This window comes from Lissotriton helveticus, chromosome 3_1 (genome assembly GCF_964261635.1).
Source record: "Lissotriton helveticus chromosome 3_1, aLisHel1.1, whole genome shotgun sequence".
Taxonomy (NCBI): domain Eukaryota; kingdom Metazoa; phylum Chordata; class Amphibia; order Caudata; family Salamandridae; genus Lissotriton; species Lissotriton helveticus.
The window spans coordinates 178,323,137-178,339,693 of NC_136061.1; positions in this window are offsets into that span (position 1 = coordinate 178,323,137).

Sequence of the window (16,557 nt, forward strand, 5' to 3'; positions counted from 1 at the left end):
AGACTACCTTTTGTTTTTGCGCCGTAGCTCTGCCAGCACCTAGGGAAACCTAGCAAACCTATACATTTCTGAAAACTAGACACCCAGGGCAATTCAGGATGGGGTGACTCGTCTGCCTACCCCCAGGTTTTGTTACCCAGAATCCCTTGCAAACATAAAAATTTGACCAAAAAAACACATTTTCCTCACATTTCTGTGGTGGAAAGTTCTGGAATCTGCGTGGATCAACAAATTTCCACCCACCCAGCGTGCCCCCAGGTCTCCCAAAAAAAATGGTACCTCACTTGCGTGGATAGACATAGTGGCTGCAACAGGAAACGGTTCAAATCGTACGGTGGTGAATTTACATTACCTCATTGCAAAACTACCTTGATTTTGGGGGGGGGGATCTGAGTTTGTGGCCCGGGGCTCGGTGGTATTCTTTGCAAAGTAGCAAACCCAAACAGTTCTGAAAACTAGACACCCGGGAGAGTCCAGGGAGGTATGGCATGTGTGGGTCCCCCAATGTTTTCCTACCCAGAACTCTTTGCAAACCTTAAAAATAGGTAAAAATAGCACTTTTCCAAACATTTTGGCGTGGGATCGCCGTGCCGGCAAAAAAGTCCTACCACCCTGCGTTCCCCTTGTTCTCCAGAGTAAAAGGATACCTCACTTGTGTGGGTGCCCCAAAGCAGAACACGCCAAAAATGAATTTTGAAAAAAAGTAGTTTTTAGTCATATTTAAGTTTTACAAATTGAGCACCCCAGCCTGAGTCACATGCCTTTGGCCCACCCACACAAGTGAGGTATCATTTTACTCGGGAGAACAAGGGAAACGCTGGGTGGTAGGACATTTGTTCCGGCAGCGAGATCCCACCCAAAAAGTATGGAAAAGTGGGTTTTTGGACAAATTTCAGGTTTGCAGGGGTTTCTGGGTAGGAAAACATTGGGGGACCCACGCATGCCATACCTCCCTGGACTCCCCCGGGTGTCTAGTTCTCAGAACTGTTTGGGTTTGGTAGTTTCCAAAGATGCCCGCCAAGCCCCGGGCCAAAAGCTCAGGTGACCCCCTCAAAAAATAAGATTATTTGGCTAAAGGTAATGTTTTGGTCGCCACAGTATGAATTGGGCCTTTTCCTAAAGCAGCCACTATGCCTACCCAGGCAAGTGAGGTACCATTTTTATCGGGAGACCTTGGGGAACGCTGGGTGGGTGGTAATTTGTGTGAGCCTAGTGATGCCACGCTTTCCCACACTAAAACGTGTGAAAAAACTGATTTTTTTCCAAGCACAAAATGAGGTTTGCAAGGGATTCTGGGTAAAGGAACGTTGGAGGATCCACGCAAGCCATACCTCCTTGGAAGCCCCCGGGTGTCTCCTTTTCAGAAATGTGTGGGTTTGGTAGGTTTCCCTAGATGGCTGTCTCGCACGGGGCCAAAAACCCAGGTAACCCCTCTTGCAAAAGCTGGTGAACTTAACATTTTCACCATTGTTCCTCAAAGACACACACATACAGGTTGGATTTGGCACGAGGGCGAGTGATGGTTCAGTACATAAAATTTTATTAACAAGATATTTCAAAAAAATGAAATGGTCTGTCAATAAATAAATGCATAAAAACCGAACCAGTGACTCGCAACTCGTGAGCTGTAAAAGCCACGACAAGGCACCAACCATTTTACAGGCCATTCACGCACCTTTCATACCTGATACAAACCAGACCATTGACAGCATCTGAATGGAAAAGCAACACATTACAACAATCACAATAAGGGACAAGGTACACCCTAATGCAGAAAGAGAAAAAAAACAACTATTACTGCACACCCATCTAATCCGCAAGCACACACACATACTGGTTGGATTTGGCACGAGGGTGAGTGATGATTCAGTACATACAATTGGATACGCAAGTAATTTCATCAAAAATGAAATACACTGAGTATAATTGAAAGTATGATAAACTGAACCACTGACTCACAGCTCGTGAGCTGTAAAGCCACGTCAAGGCACCAACCTCTTTACAGGCCATTCATACACCTTTCGTACGCGTGACACATACAAAACATTCACACCGCCAGCCGCGGACCCATCACATTTCAACACTCACACCAGCAAACAGCGCCATTCAAGGGACCATCACTTTCACCCGCCCACATTTCTGACACTACAACTACACAAAATGATGGACTGTGTGGAGTGTCACTCAACTAGCAGTGTGTGTAGTGACCAACAGAAAGTAACTACTCACACACCGCCTGCCGAGCGCCAGTCCACCCACACCACCATCCAAGCACCAGACCATGCACACTGCCAGTCAAACACCACTCAGCGCATACCGACAGCCAACTACCACTCCACACACACCACCAGCCAAGCATCACTCCACGCACACCACCAGCCTAGCGCCACTCCACAAACACACCAGCCAAGCACCACTCCACACACACCGCCAGCCAAGCATCACTCCACGCACACCACCAGCCAAGCGCCACTCCACAAACACAACACCATCCAAGCACCACTCCACACACGCCGCCGGCCAAGCACCAGACCACGCACACCACCAGCCAAGCGCCATCCACTCACACCACCAGCCAAGCACCTAACCATGCACTCCGCCAGCCAAGCAAAAATCCACGCACCCCCCCAGCACAACTCCAATCCATGCACTATGCCAGCCAAGCACCAGACCACGCACACCACCAGCCAAGCGCCATCCACTCACACCACCAGCCAAGCACCTAACCATGCACTCCGCCAGCCAAGCAAAAATCCACTCACCCCCCCAGCACAACTCCAATCCATGCACTATGCCAGCCAAGCACCAGACCACGCACACCACCAGCCAAGCGCCAGTCCACGCACACCAACAATCCAAGCACAATCCTGCACACACCACCATCGAAATTAGAATTTTTTAAAGAAATACCCCAAATCAAATGTAGAAACCTACACATCTGCTAACACAAATTCAAAAACTAAATGCTTTGCACTAATGCAAACCTAAAAGCAAACTAAAAAATATTACAGAAAACAGACCAGACAGTACACTTACAAGCTCAATGAAACTCCCCAAACTTCTTTTGTGTGTGGTACGATTTAAAACAAGCTGGCACACACAATCCAGGATTTGAAGGACAGTCAGGACAGTGCATACGAGACTCCCTCCGCACTTCTCTTCGCCAACAGACTCTACATCTTTTAGTGGGATTGTCTTTTGCAGTTGTGGGAGGAATGTATTCTGGAAAGTGGCGATCTTTCAGTCTAGCCACTTCCTCCACCACTCTAAATCTTGGCACACTTGCCTGTTCCACTAGTACAAGGCTGCCTATTATAGTCTCCTGAAACTTAACAAAAGGCATCTTTGACTCAGGACAAGATTTCTGGAAAACAACAATAGCATTAAAGGATGCCAAGTGGAAAAGATGGATAGCCAACTTCTTGTACCAAACGTAAGCCTTTCGAAGAGCAGCATAAGGTTCCAACCTCTGATCTACTCTGTCAACACCACCCATGTGCCTATTATAGTCTAAAATGCACACAGGTTTACGCACTTCAGCAGTCTCACCCCGAACTGGCAGTGCTTTCGTCATGGATAGTAGTCAGCATGTAAACATCTCTCCTGTCTGAAAACTTCACAGCTAGAAGCTTCCCACATCGCAATGCAGTAGACTGTCCCCGCACAAGCCTTTTGCAAACAAGTTCTATTGGGAAACCTTTCCGGTTACTGCGCATCGTGCCACATGCAACAGTGCCCACTTTGGCCAACTCCTTGAACAAACGCACACTAGTGTAGAAGTTATCTACATATAAATGGTGGCCTTTGTTAAATAATCGTCTACCTAGTTCCCACACAATTTTCTCAGTCACTCCAAAAGTGGACGGACAAGCAGAAGTGTTAATGCTGGAATCCTTACCGGTGTACACCCTGAAATTATAAACATATCCAGTCTCACTGTCACACAGCATATACAGTTTGATGCCATAGCGTGCCCTCTTACTAGGAATGTATTGCCTAAAAACCAAGCGGCCCTTGAACAATACCAAAGACTCGTCCACAGCTATTTCTCTTCCAGGTGCAAAGATCTCAGGAAAACGATCAACAAAGTGATCAAGGACAGGCCGAATCTTAAAAAGACGGTCACAATCAGGGTGATCGCGTGGCAACGCTAAATCATTATCAACAAAATGCATCATGCGAAGAAGAAGCATATATCGATCACGAGTCATAACTGCTGGAAATATAGATGTTGCCATCAAGGGACTAGTGGACCAATAAGAAGACATTGATGGCTTCCTTAGCAAGCCCATCAAAACAGTTAATCCCAAAAACTTCTTCATCTCTTCAACATATGTGGGAGACCAATGGGTAGCTCTAGAATGGGGCTTAAGGCTGGCACTGTGGTCCCTCAAATACTGCTCTGCATACAAATTAGTTTGCTCCACAATCTCCTGCAAAAACTCATCGTCAAAAAACAACTGAAAAAATTGAATTGGCAAAAAATTGTCAGTATTCACTCTACACCCTGGAACACCAGTGAAGTCTGGCAATTCCGGCTGCACCATGCCAGGGGCAACCCAGACGTCATCACTAACATGAGGAGAAGAAGCCACCCTAGCCTGCAGGCCAGATGCCTCTTGCTGCACTACATCAACGGGAACACTAGCATCCCCAGATGCCTCTTGCATCACTACACCAACAGGAATACTAGCATCCCCAGATACATTTTGCATCTCTTCACCAACAGGAGAACTCACATCCCCATCTGCCTCTTGCATCTTAACATCAACAGAAGAACTCGCATCCCCAGATGCCACTTGCTGCTCAACAACAACAGAAAGACTAGCAGCACCAGATGCCTCATGCTGCTCTACAACAGGAAGACTAGCAGCACCAGATAACCTTTGGCGCACCACAGCAATGTGAAACCTTTTGGGCGCAGCCTTTACCACACTTGCCTGTTCCCGACGAGAAAAAAAGGGAAACCTTGAGGACCTAGGCTGCCGCTCACATGGCTCTTGCCTCTCTACCGGCACATCAATGTCCCTCTCTACCACAGGCACTTCATCAGCACTAGAAGAAGAATCATCATCCGATGATACCATGCGAAGAGAAAACTCACTGCCTGAATCTTCTGCACCTACCTCATGCTCCGAATCGGAGTCAGTGTCTGGACCATGGTCAGAGGAAGACTCAAAAAGCAAACTAACAACCTGCTTAGCAGTAATCCTGCGAGCAGCCATTATCCTTACAAATCAAGAAGACTACACACACAAGTGAACAACAACCTACACTGTGCAAAGTAAGAAGTAAACAAGGTAGAGTCTTCACACAAAAATCAATACACTCAAAAACAATTCAAATCTAACCAAATATAAGAAGACTCACCAGCACCTACTCTGCTGAAACACAGCAAAAAGAAAGGAAATCCCACTGGAAAGAAAAAAAAGTATAGATTAGACAAAGTACACATCAAGCAGCAATACAAAAAAAAGTTAACAATCAAGAAACACAAAGCCACACAAACAGCAATAACTTCACTTTTCATAAAAACACATTTATCCAGGAAAAATAGTACAAAAAACATTTACTTACCAAGCACATGCAACTACACAAGCTGCAAAACCAGCATTAACCGAACCACAACCTGCACCAATACAAACAGCAAAAGCCTGGATCAAAAACAAAGAAGAAAAAAATAATGTAATACTACATTTCACAAACAACATAACAAATGAATAAACAATACACAAATTTACCCCCAAAATCACATCCACACAGATGGGCCATCAAAAAGGGCAAAACGGACAAAAGTACGGGTTGATTTGCCCACCGGGGGGGAGGCCAGAAAATCTAAATTTAAAATCCGACCCACCTGAAAGCGACCCTTGCCCAATGGGTCACTTCCTACAATCTAAAATAAAATCCCTGGTGCTAGTGGGGGCATTTCCACCGCACAATCGCAATGCTGTGCGCGACCGTGAGCCAGAAATGCCCTGCAAAGAGACATCAGAAGAGAGGAAATTCACTTACCTCTCCCCTGATGCCTCTTTGCAAACCCCCCCAAATATCTCAAAACCAACCTAACACCTCCAGGCGCAGGAAGCAAATGGCTTCCCGACCGCCTGGGAATCCCTGAAGATGTTGGCGCGTGCTGTGCGCGCTGACGTCATCAGGGATTCTCATGGGGAGGGGGACAACAGAATTACTGTGGTTAACTGTGATGCTGGACAGAGGCACTTGCATCCTTGATTTTCACAAGCGCAATCCAAAAACAGTTCCTATGACCAGGAGCTTCTTTCTCCCCATCTGCTGCTCTCATCAGTCTCTGACCATTTATACACATAAGAGGCATGTGAACTCACACAGAAGATCCCCGTTTGGCAACGCCCACCAACTAGCGGAGTGCACCATCTTTCCTAAATTTACCCACTATGATGGACAGCTCACTCAAGGGACCTGTGCACACATTGGTGCGATGGCATAGTAACACACACGGTCACTGGAGACAAAGCAAGCGCTCGAGTTGCAGCACAAATTCAGGAAAACATTCATCAGCCCAAAAACATTTGTGACCTTCCCACTATGATGGACAGCTCACACAAGGGACCCCTGCGCACATCTGTGCAATTGCATAGTAACGCACACATGGACACTGGAGACAAAGATGGCGCTCGAGTTGCAGCACAAACTCAGGAAAGCAATCATCAGCCCAAAAACATTTGTGACCTTCCCACTATGATGGACAGCTCACACAAGGGACCCTTGCGCACATCTGTGCAATTGCATAGTAACGCACACATGGACACTGGAGACAAAGATGGCGCTCGAGTTGCAGCACAAATTCAGGAAACAATCATCAGCCCAAAAACATTTGTGAGCTTCCCACTATGATAGACAGCTCACTCAAGGACCCCTGCGCACATGGCATAGTAACACACACATGGTCACTGGAGACAAAGCATGTGTTTGAAAAGCAGCACACAAAAAAAAACATTCATCAGCCCAAAAACACTAGTGAGCTTTGCCTAGGCAGCACAGGTGTGTTTTTCAGCCACTTCAGGTACACAAAAAATAAAAGAGATGAAGGACAGAGGCACTTGCATCCTTCAATAAAATCAGCACTACATTCACATTTTGAAAATGACCCCATCTGTTTTTTTTTTTCAACAAATGAACATTTTTTCATACCAGAGGCATGAAAACAATTCAAAATTATTGTTACCCCAAAAAGGGGAGCGACCCTTCCCCAAGGGGCCGCTCCCCGAACAACTGACCTCAAATTGACCTCAAAAAAAAAAAAAAAAAACTCCCTACCATTCCAGCTGCACGATCGCACGATCATGCAGCAGGAATGCTCTAAACTTGCAAAGAGTGAAAGGAAAAGCCTTTCCTTTCACTCGATGGCCTTTTCAAAACTTTCCCCCCTGCCCCAGCCGCAAAACAAACCTCTGATTCCTCCGACGCGCACGAAGCAAATGGCTTCCCTGCGCGTCGGTAAACAACAGGAACCCCCAGTGACGTCAGCGCGCCTCGCGCGCTGACGTCATTGATGACGCGGGCGGGGATGGCGGGGGGAGGCAGGGGACGGTCTTCCCCTGCCATCCCAGCAGAAATCCTAACGATCGGCCAGACTCGGTGGGAGCGCTGGCGCTTCCCCCGAGGGTGGGGCTCATGACGAGCTGGGCTCGTCATGAGCGTGCGAGCGCCCTACTCCATGACGAGCCCAGCTCGTCATCAGCCCCGAAGGGGTTAAGTTTCATTTTTTCATTGATAAAGAATGTGATAATGTGGTGGTCTGACCAGTCACAGGGTTGTATTGATTCCAGTTGGGTGGAGTCCTCTTTGGAGATGATAAGGTCGAGGATAGAGCCCTTGTCATGGGTGGGGCTATTGCATATTTGGATGAGGTCAAGAGCGTTGAGGAAGTTTTTGAAACTATTAACCAGCGCGTCATTGTGATCGTTCCAGTGGAGGTTAAAATCTCCAAGGAAAATTTGAGAATTTTGATGACTGGAGTTGGTTGTGATTATGTCCATGATTTGTTGGGTGAAGATGAGGTTGTCCCCCGGTGGATGGTAAATGATGTGCAGAGAGCATACAGGTTTGCCTATGCTAATGACATCCAGGCAGATGTATTCACATGAGGTGAGAGTGGGGGAGGTGATTCTAGTAATGGAGAGGTTGTTCCTATGAATGCAAGCGATTCCACCACCTGCCTTGACAGTCCTGGCAAGTCTAATGATGTGATAGTTGGGTGGAACTAGAATGTCAATGATAGGTGTAGAAGATTCTGTTAACCAAGTTTCGGTGAGGATCATTAGGTCAAGGTCTAGGGTTTCTATGAGATCAGCAATGTCTGAGGAGTGTCTATGAGCCGATCTGCAGTTTAGTAATGTGCATTTGAGCCGAGGGGTGATAAGGGAGGTAGAGGGTTCCATAATGAGGGGGACTTTTTTAAGGTTGATAGGGACGGAGCCTCTGTTGCTGTGTGTGGAGGGCCTGAGAGGGTTTGATTGAATTGTGGGGATGGGCAGGTGTGTGTTGGTTATGTGATTTTGGGTAGTGGGGTCATATGAGTGGAGGAGGGGGCGTATGTCGTGTTCCGAGTGTGGATTGCTGGTACGGTGTGGGTGGGTGGAGTGTTTGTGAGCGGGGGTAGGGGTCGAGTGGGGGGACTTTTGTGTGAGGGGGTGAGTAGGATGGGTGTGTGACTTGTTGGGAGGGGGAGTAGTGGTGGGTAGGGTGTGTCTTGTGTGTGTCAAGAGTAGCTCTTTGAAGGTGTGTAGGTCCTCTTTGATTTGGAGGAGGGTGGACATGATCTTGGGGGAAGTCGCTGAGGGTGAGAAAGTACCATGGATATTGAAGTGGGGGGAGGGGTGTGGTGTGAGTGCAGCGGTTGATTGTATTAGTGACAGGGTTATTGGACGGTTGGGAGGGGTGTAGAGGGATTAGTGGGGGGGTAGGAGTAGTAGGGGGGTAAGAGGCAAGGGTGATAAGGAGTTTGGGGGATGGGTGTAGGTTCAGGTTGGTGGGGGTGTAGGTGTGGAGGTGGGGAATGAGTATAGGGGGGTGATGGTCCTCGGGTGGGAGATGGTCCTGTTGAGGGGAGGAGGAGATGAGTTAAGGGAAGTGGGGCGTTCAGGGAGTCCAGCTGGTAACCGAAGGGGGGTGTTAGGGTGAAGGGCAAGGGGAGTGGGGGTGGGTTGAATGAGAGAGGAGGGATGATTGACATCTGGGGTAGAGGGGTGTGGTGTTATGATGAGGGGTGGGTGGGTGATAGGGATATTAGCGGTGGGGGGGCGAGGTGAGTCGATCTGATGATGTGCTATGTTATTGGGGGAGGGCGGAGGGGTGTGTTGTTCTGGTGCTGTGTAGGGTTAGAAGGAGAGAAAGTGGGTGAGGATAGGTGGTTGGTGGTAGGAAGTGGAATCGAGTCGAGGGTGTTGGGGTTGGGGGTGAGATGGGTATGTGTCAGAGGGTTGGAGATATGTTCTTTGAAAGTGGGGAACAGGTTGTCGAATAGGTCAAGGTTCCTGTCTGTGGATTGCGTTAGGATAATACCATTGTTGTAGATAGTGATGGTAGCTCTCGCTGGGAAGAGTTGGGATGGTGCGGTGGTAAGTGTTAGGCCATGGGCGGATTTCCTAGTGGCGGAGATGGTGAGTAGGGTGGGGAACGTTTTTCTCCATTGTGCTCTTCGTGGAGTGTAGAAGATAATGTCAGTGTTCTTGGCTCCATTGTTAAGTGAGAGATAAGAGTCCACGAAGGGGGTTTCAGGATGGGATTTCAAAAAGTTATGTTTAAAACGTTTGGCGTTTTTTTTGGGAAGCTCGGGGGTAATTGATTTTATAAGTGTTCATGCCAGTGCGTTCCATGTTGTGGGTAGAGGTGTAGAGCGGTGGAGGAGGTAGTGAGGGTAGGTGTAGAAACAGCACGATAGTAAGTGTGAGTAAAGTGAGGGGGGAAGGACTAAAGAGTACGCATGAGGATGAGGGATCTCGCTACTTTGAACCCTGAACCTCTGGAGCCTGCTGGCGCTGCCGCGGCCCACCCTCACTGAAACCATCTTCGGAGCCTGCTGGCGCTGCCGTGGCCCAACCTCGCTGAAACCATCTTCGGAGCCTGCTGGCGCTGCCGTGGCCCAACCTCGCTGAAACCACCTTTGGAGTCCTGCTGGCGCTGCCGCGGCCCAACCTCGCTGAAACCACCTTTGGAGTCCTGCTGGCGCTGCCGCGGCCCAACCTCGCTGAAACCATCTTCGGGTCCTGCCGGCGCTGCCGCGGCCCAACCTCGCTGAAACCATCTTTGGAGCCTGCTGCCACGGCCCGACCTCGCGGAACCCCCCAGCTCGAGGATTGAGAGCTGAGCGTAGGGTATCCCTGTGCCAGACTGGTACCAAGACTGTCCCGCTACCCTTTTCCCCCAGTTACCGAGACTCTAAGGATCCCTCGATCCGTTTGTACATATTGCCAAAAGAACCAATCGTTATTGCTGATAAAGATTCTAAGAAGTTACCCTCTTGTGTGGTGTCCCTTTGTAGTGGCGTGATTGCTCTGCTGTGACGATTCTAGGAGAGGACCCTCATCCAGGAGGCCTCTCGACGGCGCTCGGCCAATTCCATAAGGAGTGGTGGGTCCCGGGGTGATCAGTCAGACATCTTCTGCCTCCCCAGGGACCGCCTTTCTAACATACTGTATCTTTAAAAAAACACAGGTGAAGCGATTACATCATCTTTTAAGGTTTTCGGCTTGCAAACACTCGCCTTTCATGAATTGGACCCTGAGTGCCCATTTAGGGTTTGGGAATTACAGTGGATGGTATTTAACCCATTCGATTCTCTGGGCTGTTTAACAATCCTTCCCAGATATTCACCTGGAGATTTCGGCTGAATTGAGAACCGAGAGCCACAAGGGAAACTGCGCAGGCCTGAGATGTTTCCAGACTGCTCGTAATGAGTTTTTTTTTGGTTCTTGTTCCTGGGGAATTCTTTTGTAGTTGATAAGGTGCTCCCTCGCCTTCCTTTGTGCAAGACCCCTCTTCCACCCATAATCCCACTCATGGCAACCATAGTCCTGAATGACAACTGTCACACAGGGGCCACATCATATACATATCACGCTGCCAAAGTCCCTTCCTGGGACTTGCTTAAAAGGTGGGAAAATTAGAGGTATGTTGCATCTACAACAACAAGAGGTTACTGGTCAACATGCTCGCAGGAAAGATCCTGCAGCACTCTTGTATATCACATATATTTTTTCTTAGATTTGTGTGTGCAAAAAATACATCAAAGCGGTGGACATTTCCATCTCTTAAAAAAGAACTCCTTCTTTCAATTCTTCCCCTTCACCCTCTCACTTTCTGGAAGGAATTCGCACAACACCCCACACCTGTACACCATGGCTCTACACACCACTAATCATAATCAGATTTTCTTTCCAGTCTCAGTACAGAGATAATGGTCAGGGTTGCCCAACACCCTCAAAATTCTTAGGCCCACATGCATCAAACAGAATTGCATTCACAAACGGTGCGAATCGCAAAATTCGGCTGTTTGCAAATGCAATTCTTTGTTTTGGGATGCATTAACCTTTTTTGTTTTTTCGCAATTTAAGAAATCGCAAATTATTTGCGATTTCTTAAAATGCGATTGCATTTAAGAAATCGCAATTTTGCGATTTCTTAAATGCAATGCATCATCTGAAAAAGTTTGTGAATTCGCAAATTAGAAGTGTTAAATTAGCATGAAGTCAACCTTCATGGTAATTTAAGAAAAGTTTCAAAAATGCACAAAAGTGCATTTTTGACACTTTCATTTTACACTCACACATGCCCTTGGACATGTATGTGTGAAAAATGGACTGTAAGTTACATTTCTGGGGTGCAGGGGGGACCCTAGAAATTGCATTCTCATTTTGCGATTCCTTAATTGCGAATCGCAAAATGAGAATGCCTTCCCACTGATTCCTATGGGCCTCTAGGCCCATAGGAATCAATGTAAAGGGATTCCTTATTTGCGATTCGCAAAATTGTGAATCGTCAATAAGGAAAAATAATAAATCGCAAAAAAATTGTGAATTTTTAATACATAGGTATTTGCAATTTCTAAATTGCGATTCCTTAATTTTCGCAATTTAGGAATCGCAACTACCAACAATGATGCATGTGGCTGTTAGAGAATATCTTACCATCGGGTCCTACCACCATAAGCCTTCTGTCTCGCATGCATGGTTTTCACCCATAGGAGAAAAACTTACATAAGTGTCCCTCCCAACATGGCCAACACAGGAAGCTTCCATTTTGTGATCCATATAGTAGGGTGCACTTCCGGATTTTATTTCTGTGTTTCCAGTAAGTGGACTTCACCAGAAAGAGAGAAGTTTATTTAATTATGTTATGTTCTCTTTTGTTAAATGTATTCTTTTGGTGACATAAGACCTGTTGTAGCGGCCATTATCTGCACGAAGTTTCTTTTTTTGGATTGCATGGCGGTGTTTTGAGTAAAATAATTTTTCAACACAGCAATCTACCTCCTCTGCCTAGTCAGTTAGGAGGTAGCCGCTGCCTCTGCTTTGCCTGATATCAACATGCTGTGGCCATGATAGTCCCTTCACTGAAAAATCCAGCCAACTCTGCCTATAACCTCTCTAGCAAATTCCAGTCCACATGATTATCTTGGCAGAGTGGGTTGATGGATCCAGACGGTTTATTTCGCCTGTGAATCAGATATATCGGATGCTTGGAGGTTTTGATTGGTGAGGGAAGGCTACAAAATATCCTTTTCAGTGCTTCCCAAGGACATCTTCATTACAACTCCACGCAATCCTGCCAAGCATCAGGGACTACTCGAAGGGGTTCGGAACCTATTTAAGAATATTGGTAGTAATTCCGGTACCAGAAGGGGAGAAAGGGTAAGGCTTATTCTCTTATGTTTGTGATACAAAAAAGCTCCCGAGAATTTTGACCAGTCCTGGATTTGAGGACTGTACATCCTTACATTCTTTTCTAATATTTCAAAATGGTGAGTCTTTAGTATACTATAGATCTTTTTTTCCAGACATATGTACTTAGCTTCGATTGAGGTATTAGATTATTATTTGCACATACTCATGAATCTGCATTCTGAACAAATCCTAATATTTAATGCTCTGGTAGAACATTTCCACTTTTGTTTGCTTCTCTTCTAACTATCCTCAGCTCCAAGGGTTTTCACCAAGACCTTGGCTCCATTGGTGGGCTCTCACATGTTGGTTTTCCCGTACGTATACGAATGGCTAATATATACTTGTTATTTTTCCAGGTCAGGAAGCTGTTCAGCTAGTGTGTAACTGTCTGACAAAGTATGGCTTCCTTCTGAACTTAATGAAATCACATTTGTTTTCAATTCAGGAACTTCAATTTATAGGGCACTATTCAAGACCAATTTCGGGAAAGTCTTTCGTCCTTAGCTCTGACAGCAAAATTGATGATACAACTGAGACGTCTCTTAAAATACAAGGAAGCCCCAGTAATTCAGTGTTTGAGAGTGCCAGGAGACATGGCGGCTGCACTGCACATTGTCCCTTGGGCTCCCCATCGTCTCTTTCACCTGGTTTATCACTTCTTGTCTATCTTCCAGAGGGAGAGAGTGGGCATGCAAATCTACTGATCCAAAATGTCCCTTTCTCGTTGTTCATGACTCTATGTCCTCTTGCTAGAGGTAGGTACTCCTTCTCTGGAGCATTTCGTAACTCCTCAGAGTGCTGTTCTTCCCAGGTTCTGCTCCCTTCTCACATGCCAGCAATGTGGAGGGTAGATGTTATGAGTTTCTGATGGTCCTGGGGACTTACTTCTCTTTTCTTTCCCTCCCTTTGCTTTCATCAGCATAGTGTTGAGCAATAAAAGGTAGGAGCAGGCAGAGGTTCTGTTGGTGGTTCCTTCATGGATAACAAAATGTTGTCCCCTGTGTTATTATTATTTCATTCACTCCTTCCACATCATACTTTCCTCATATTTACATCCAATATACCCAAACAGTAAGCCTTTTTTTGTAAAAGTATTTCCTCCTTTATTACCAATAGTATGCAACAATAAAATCTGTTTAACAATCACAATTCATAGAATCTTTGTTAAGATGAGGCCATAAGAGTTATTGTGCTAGATTGTCCAATACTATACATAGTAGTCACTTGTTTTAAATCAATTTAATTTTGCTCATACTCAATTGTGCATAAGCAGAAAAACACAAAGCATTTTGTTATTTGTGCATATACAATAATGGACGTGGATGGGCAACAATATTCCTTCATGGAGCCATAGTCCCTGGCTCAGGTTACTTCTGCAGATAGCAGTTCAACTTCCTTGGATCCTCCCTGTGGTTTTCTCTCCTCTCAGGTTCCCTCATTTGCCTGAGAAGCTTCTGCGATTGGGGGTTGGAGTTTGAGACGCAGAAGTTAGAAACATTGAGCCGTTCTTCTGAGGTCGCTATCGTCATTCAAAACACCAGAAAGGAGAGTTCATAGGAACTTTAGAAAGGAATAGCGCTCTGCTTGTGAAAGAGAAGCAGGTGAGTACATGAAGTGAAATGCTCTTACTTAATTGTATGTGTAATAATATGTATTATATCTGTTGTCTTTTTTATACATCCAAGACATCACAAGTCTAAAGTCTTAACCTAATAAAAAATATTATTTACTATGTACCACTCTCTTTTTACCCCTGACATCCACTTGATGAGTTAAAAATATAAATAATTGGAAGCTTGGGGCCAGATGTATCAAAGGATTTTAACCATTCTGTGTCTATGGGAAATGTGTTCATACATTTGGCCCATAGTATCTGAAAAGCAGCTTAATTAATGTGTGTTTCATTGTTGCATGGCAAGAATATCCATTAGTATAGATGTGTCTGCTAACCTGTCTGCTGAGCTATGTTTTACTTGTAAAAAGCTATGAAGTTCGAATGTAGTTTGCAAAATGTTTTATTGCTATGAGCCCTACCTAAGGGTGCAGTGTATATGAAAATAAGCAACTGTTTAATTCCCACATTTTTTGTAGTGGTATGTTAGTCTGAGTCATGTATGTGATTCTGTCCTGTCCAGAAGGAAGGACATGCGATGTGCCATACTGGGGAAGTTCCTTTTTTTCGCTGCCTTTATTGTGATGGTGGTCATTGTTATCACTTCTATTGAGAGCTGGGGTTGCCTCAGTTGGGCCACTATGCCTTTGGTGTTGCTCATAGGGGTCTCACAAGACACCTGTATCTTGTATGGACCTTGTAGAAGCTGAAGAACATCTGCTGGAGTGGTTGATGTCCTTGTTTTCTTTCTGAATCCACAAGTGTCACTGAATAGCTGTATGGTCTTGTATGTTGTATCATTTTGACCTTTATATATTTTATTTACCACTGGCTGTACGTTTTTCAGTTTGTGATTTATTCAGGTCAGCTGGTAGAAATCATTTTCCAGAAGTGATGAACCCATCACCAATAAGATACCTCCGCTATCAAATGTGTTTTTTTTACAGTTAATCCATTAGCTTTACATTTTTATTAACGGCAGGCTCTGACAACTCATGGATCATTTAGACCTTGGTGGGCCGGCCACCACAACTATATAGGGGGGAACATTACTATATTTAGAGTTCCCTACAGTGTCAGCAGTTTAATTTTAGGTCTCACCTACTAGACAGTGCATGCACAGTCTGTTGTGAGACGTTTTGGAATAATGAACCTACATTGCTTACTATTGGTTGGCTTTACTTTCACTGTCGGTTATTTTCTTCTTTGTTTCTTATTCAGTAGGTTTTGTGGGCTTTCATTCCTCTTCTTGTGTTTATCCACCTTCTGGAGTTTGGATGCTCATTACTTTTGTCATTCCACTGCTTGTGTTTTTAAACACTATTTTTTTCTTAAGCACTCCATGATAGCGCATGTATTTTCCAGCTTTCTCCCTTCTGTACTTCTCTCCCCCACTACCACACTCCGTGTACCTCTCCCTCGCTCAAGTGCTTATGCCCACCAGCTCCATTTTGCTTTCTCTTTCCATTTTGCTTTTCTCCCTCCTGCGCCCTCCGTGTTGCTTCTGTTCCCCGCTCTCTGTGTTGTTTCTCCCCCACTGGCATGGCTTCAGTCACCTACCAGCACCCTCGGCGTTGCTTCCTCCCACACTCCTACCCATGTGTTGCTACCCCCCACTCATTCCCTGTGTCTTGCTTGCACTGCCCACCCTCTTCTCTGTGTTGCTTCAATTTCGCTGCTGCTTCCATCCCTTCGGGTGCTTTTTCCACTCGTATAGAAGAAAAAAATACAAGGGGGGGCCAATAGGCCCCCACGCAAGCATGGCGGGGCCCGGTCCCTCCCACAACCCGTCCCCTTCGGGGCCGCGTTCCTCGCCCCCTCGCCCCGGAAGTACTGGTGTGCTTCCGGGGCGAGGGGGCGGGGTCGCGGCGGCGAAGGGGTTAAGAGCCTGGGGAGCGCGGGAAGCGGCCTCTTTGTGCCCGCGCTCCCCAGGCTCGCTCCTCGCCCCACCGTGGGGCCGTTTAATTTTCTTCTTTCTTTTGCAGGTATTGCAGGTTCCTGTGTCGCCTGAATTTTCCC